The 6,100-nt window shown below is 41.8% G+C and overlaps 1 long non-coding RNA gene across 1 annotated transcript in view; it reads left to right on the top strand.

Moving 5' to 3' along the window:
* LOC108639722 overlaps positions 1–6,100 on the top strand; it is a 46,245-nt gene that overhangs the window by 3,478 nt on the left and 36,667 nt on the right. Inside the window, exon 2 of the long non-coding RNA XR_001920692.2 lies at positions 535–1,312. This is a non-coding gene — a long non-coding RNA (uncharacterized LOC108639722). The remainder of the gene's footprint in view (positions 1–534; positions 1,313–6,100) is intronic.

The raw sequence follows: 6,100 nt of genomic DNA on the forward strand, positions 1-6,100 counted from the left end.
CCCCCTCCCCACACACATACCCTCCTTGACAACTGCCCACTCGCGGCGTCGCGTAAAGCAGACTCACTGTGAGGGACCAACACGACACCACCCCACACGCCCCCCAGGCGTCACACCCCACACGCCCCCCAGGCGGGGGCTGGTGCAGGAACGAGCCATCCTGCCGCCCCCTCGCCCTGCACCTTTCTCCTTCTATCCCTCCTCCATCCCTGCCTCCATCCCTTCCTCTCTGCACACCTCCCATTCCGGCGCACATCCAAACTTCTCCCCACCCGCCCCCTGCGCCCTAAAACCTAGCCGGGGCTTTTACGGGCGTTTTCACGCTGTTTCCAAACCCAGAGCGATGGATGAGTGGGGATAGAAGGAACGGGCAGCTCTTTAGGACACCCTCCTTCCAGCGACGAGAGGTCACGCTACAAGTTCGCATGAAAGCAGGGATGGGAGAAGGGTATTTTTTGTTACGATTTTTTTTCTAATTTTTTTCTTTTTTTTTTTTTTTCCTGCTGTTGACCGGCTACTTGGTTTGGACAAAAGTTGCACAAATGGCAGTGCCTTCCAAAAACAAGACTCGGATGAAACTCTTCTTCTGGAATTTAGCTGAACGAAAACACCTTAGAACACTCGACCTTTTGCTTCACTTTTTTTTTTTTCCTAAGTTTCCAAAGAAATGCAAGCTTCCCTTCTTCTCTAGGAAGAGGTAGCCATTGCTCTTCTTTACACTAGACATTTTTAATTTGTTCCATCTGTCAAAATGGGACTATGAGAGGTTTTTGGTGCAAATTCATTATCTCTGGCAACATACAACCTATAATAGGAACTGAAAAAGACCGTGGCAATGGATGAACAATAGGGCTTCAGTTCATCAGCAACAAAAGCGTTGGGGAAATTGCTTGAATTTCAGAGCACGTCCTCCTCAGCAGAGAGGGCTGGACTAGACCTTGGCCAACTCCCCCAAAAAACTTGCAGAGCCTCACATACAACAGTTCACTTTCTACTCCGGGGCATAGGAAGCATTGCAGAAAAAAAGGAAAAATATAAGGCAAACCCAAGCCAACTTTCTGTGTTTCTCTCCCATTTTTCTGGATGGAACATTTCTAACTCTTTTAGAGTCCTTGGAACAAGAATAATACTGTGGAGCTAAGCAGCACTTTTACATAGGGATGGCGAGGGGAAAGACGTGAATTTATGGAAAATTGGGAGAGCTTTCTCTGATCTGAGGGGCCTTGGCCGTGGGGATCTTTGTTTGTCATCGTTGGCTCAGCTTTCCCCCTAGATCTGGGGTCACATCTTTCCCTGATAAAGGCGAAGAAATGTAAGTACCGCAAGTGTTTATGTATGTGTGTTGGTGTCCTGAATTCCTGGCAAAATTTCGGGTGCTGAGCCCCGGACAGGTGGAGGTTTCCCAGATCCCTGTGAGCCCGTGGAGGCCGCCTCTCCCCGGGTAGCCGGACAGGGTCTCCCCGACAGAACTCTTGCTCCTGGCAAGGGACATTTGATTAACAAGGCAGGGTTTTATGACTGGACACAGTGTCTTATGCTGGTGAGCTGGTTTTGTGTGTCTGAAGATAAACCTGTTGGTCGTGGAGCTGTATTTGGTTGCGAGAAATGTTAATTATCTGGCAGACTACCAGCAGTTGCCAAGCTATGGCTTCTGAGGGAGCTTTTTTTTGCAATGCCTGGGTGCCCTCAAAAGGTGTGCAGGTGTGCAGACACAGGAACAAACAGTCACAGGGCTGAAGTATAACAGGCCTTTACATAGTTGAGCTTAAAAAAATAACCAAACAACAACAACAAAACAAAAAAAAAAAACTGGAGAAAAAAACTTGAAGGGGGGAGGGAAATGGGCAGGAAAAAAAAAGGAGGGGGAAGGAGAGAAGTTGGAGGCATATCTTGCAGCTGGTCGAGGTACAAGGGATTGCTCGCAGCAGTTAGTTCATCCAGTGCCTCCCACATAGTGGATCACTCAGAACAAGCAGCCATCACTTCCCGGGTTCTCCAAATCCATCCTGGCCAAAGCGACTCAACTCAGGAGTGTACCTGGCAGAAGGGTGCAGCCCAGCCGCTCACTACGGCCCAGGAGTGTCCCCTTGCATCTCTCTATCCACCAAAAATGTGGTCAAAATCCTTCAACAACCACGGTCCACACTGGTCCGTGGAACGGGTGAAACTCCTTCATTGTAACATCTAAGAACACTGTTGCTCCATGGGAAATAATAATAAGAATTTATTTAATTTTTTCTTTCAGCTAAGGCTGCTCTATTGGATATAATGCAATGAAAGCGAGCAGCTTACATTGTATTTATTTAACCCTGCGGCCCTTGATAAGCTTTTGGGGCTGTAAATAGAGACCACGCCTTCCTGATAATTCGGGTTTCAGCATAGGTCTGGAAGGGCTGGGAAATCCAGTGGGGAAAGGCTGGCTTAGTATATTTTGCATGTTTTGAACCGAAGGCTAGGTGGAGCCTCCATCCTTTATTAAGTAACTGGCAGCTTGTAGCATGCAAATCATAGATCTGCCTCTATAATTTTGGTCACTTCTATTCAGCAACCCCAAATAATATTTTTAGCCTTTTATTTTTAACCATAATTCTCCAGAAATAACAATAAAATTTTAAATATGTAAATTATTCATATGATTTCCAGTAAATATTGATTTTACCATATTTAACCCTGCAGATATAGAAGGACATCACTCATATCTGTTTTCTGTCATATTAGATCATCTTCAGGAAATGTGGCTAGTTATTTCCCCATTTAACCTAGAGTCAAGCGTTTTAGTGATTTATCTAATAATCTTGGAAGTTAATATACTCAGTGCCTTCTAAACACATAAGTTTACCCATTCACATGCATTTCTGGAACAAGAATCAAACACTGAAAGTGTTTAAATTGTGATCCTTTGCTTTTTTGGAGGGGGCTATTTTTCAGGTTTAGACAACACAGACAGAACACAGGTAGTGAAATCATGACAAGAAACGGTAATTTTTTTGTTTGTTTGTTTAATAGAAGTCAGACAATGACATGTATCACCTACAGATATGAATATATCTTATTTAACAGCACACAGTGTTTCCAGGTATAATCACTGACTGTGTGTGGGCTTGATAATGTATTTTTTTCTGAGACTGAATTCTTAATAATCTGACTTTTTTTAGTTTGTAATTTGTGGTAGATATTCCTTTGCACACTATAGGTTTAACATAGCAGAAGTATAATCTGCAGTTGTTATCAAATGAAATAGTGATCACAAAAGAAAAGATGGGGCACCTTTATTGAAAGACAAGACAGTCAAGTGACTTACCTGGCTGGGAGGAAAGGGATGCTGCTCTACAAGGAGAGGTGGCCTGGGCTGTACTGGCATGCCATGGTGGTTTAACTCTACATGAATTCTGCCATAATTTAGTGTGAAAATGGAATTTATGTAACACTACGCCCTCTTAGGTACCTCACAGCAGCTTAAGGGGGATTCCTGTGTGTCTTCCACACAGAAGGTGGGGATGCTGGAGATAGGATGGGGGTCTGATTGCAATGATTAGAGAATCATAAGCATTCCTCTTTAAAGTCAATAGAGACTGTTTATTCTTAAAAAATCCATGCAGGATATTTCTTCTTTATGTCACAGGTGTCTGCAGACCTATAAAAAGATTAGAAAGCAAGCATGACAATCACATACTAATCTGCAGACCATTAGTGGGAATTTATTAGGCAACTAGGAGGAAGAAGTCAGTGTTTGTATTCCATGTCTTACAATAGGCTGATGTTTCTACAGTGACTTTGGAATAAATAAGTTTTATTCAATTATGTAAACTGGAAGAGAGCAGGCTGTGTTAACTGCTGGTTTTGACAATTCAGGTGATATTTTGGGCAGAATTTTCAAAACTGTGCATTGCTTAAACTTTCCACGTTGAAGTCTTGGAAATGTGCCCTAAACTGCTGCATACATTTTTGTAATATTCAGAATAAGCAGATACTTAATGGACACCCGATGATTTTAAGGCCTTACTAAGTGTCTGAGAGCTAGAAAATGTAATCCGTAATATGGCTAATGATCAGCTACATCATAACCATCATGTTGGCTCTTTTGATGTGCTCCAATGAGCAATCAACAAAACGTGTGTATTGCAGTTACTTCAGAGTAAGTCAGAATGTAAGTGAGGTGGTTGTGAGAACAGGGCTTGGTGTTTTGAAGGTACACCTTACATCTTTGGAAATACCCATTTGCATTTAAGTGTAAATCCGGTGACATGTGACATCTGGTGATGGGCTTGCATGAACATGTACATATCCATCTGTGTTAATATGGTTATATGCAGATATGTACATACACACCCATATATGTACATAGACACCTATATAAGCATACACACACGCACACACACATACACAAGGAGCACTTGAATTTCCGTGCCTCTGACTGAAAGAATTTAATCCATAAGCTCATAAACCTGTCCTATGCAACACATGCTTCATCACCAGCACTACTGCCCCAGCTATTGCCATAAAAACCACATCTTTCTGCCTATCTGCCAATTCAGAAAAGCTCATTAGAATTTTACATAATATCAAAGTGATCGTGTGCCTCTGGATGTATCAGATGTCTGATTCAGTTGCTCCTATTGTGCCTGAACAGCCTGAGAGGTAATGAAGAAGTTCAGTAACTCATAATGCAGCATTATAAGTATTCTAACCATTCTGTGTGAGTCTCTGAATTTTCTACAAAGAAGACTGGCACGATGAGCTCTTATGTCTCTCAAGTAAAAAGCACTGGTTGTAAAAAAGCAGTCTATATGAGGATAAATAATACCTGTTTAAAAAAAGAAATGCTTGATTTCAAAGGCTTAGAATCTGGAAGGAGAAATAAATTAGCAATATTTCTGCAGTATTTGAGACTTAGCAGACTGGCAGATTAGCAATGTCTTTGTGATACTTCTTGATGACAGTATTAATTTTGAGCAGTGTCTCACAAAGGAGATTACTTCCCTGTTTTCATGCTTTTGTAATTATGATAAAAAATGGGCTGGTTACTTGATATTTTATGGTGTAACTACATACATCTACATATATATTTTAGCTCAAACACATACACACACATGTACCTAGACTGACACATGTACATATGGCTCCCCTGTATACACACAAGCACACATTTCCTTTATCATACTAGCAAGCTCTGCAGCCAACACAGAGCAACAACAACTTTAGTTTGACTCCATGCATTCAAAAAATTCCACCTAAAAATTAGCAACCTATGCAAACACAGGTTAATTTACAAAAAATGTATTTAAATGCAGTGTGACATCTTAACTAATTGTGCGGGAACATAGTGCATGATATGCTGTGTTATATTTTGCACCTTAGAAGAGGAGTAGCAGCATGAATTTTAAATTGTTATTCCTTTAGGAGTTCAGAGCACTCCATAGTCTGTGTGTGCTGAATTTTTTGGTGTGTGTTATACTGACCACAGCACACTGCAGCTGTTGAAGTGCATTTTTTAATTTCTACAGAAAATATGGTAGATCTCATTGAGAAGGTTCATTACATCACACATACTCAGGAGGCCTTTAAAGTTTGCACTTCAGAGTAACAAAAATTCCATGCAAATTATATTGTTAAATAATTCAAAGTGTAACGTTCTTTTGGGGGAGTGGGGAAGGGGAAACTGAGAGGCTTAAATCCTAAAACTGCACATAACACATCCTAACAGTTTAGAAAGACTTGCCTTCGTTGGTTCCGTGAGTAACATCAGCATGCATTTCTTCACTCTGGGACGAGGTTAATAAAAATAAACGATAAATCAGCAGTTTTATTAAGGCATTTCGTCAGGTGATGATGCATGACCTTAAACAAATGTTGCTGCAATGTTCACCTGTGTTGCTTTCTAACACAGACATAGAGACACACACAAGCTGGGAGGGAGGGGGGCAGGGTAGAAGGGCGGAGAGGTGGAATTGATGCCACAGAATACACTGAACCTGCTGCTCTCAGGTTCCCCCACGGACAGGCAGAGGAAAACATCTTGGACCATCCCGCTGTAAACAGCTGTGAATCACGCCGGGCGCGAAGCACGACAGAGATGTGGAGTCAAAAAAAAAAAAAACAA

This window comes from Manacus vitellinus, unplaced genomic scaffold (genome assembly GCF_001715985.3).
Source record: "Manacus vitellinus isolate BGI_N305 unplaced genomic scaffold, ASM171598v3 scaffold_23_pilon, whole genome shotgun sequence".
In the NCBI taxonomy this organism is placed as follows: Eukaryota; Metazoa; Chordata; class Aves; order Passeriformes; family Pipridae; genus Manacus; species Manacus vitellinus.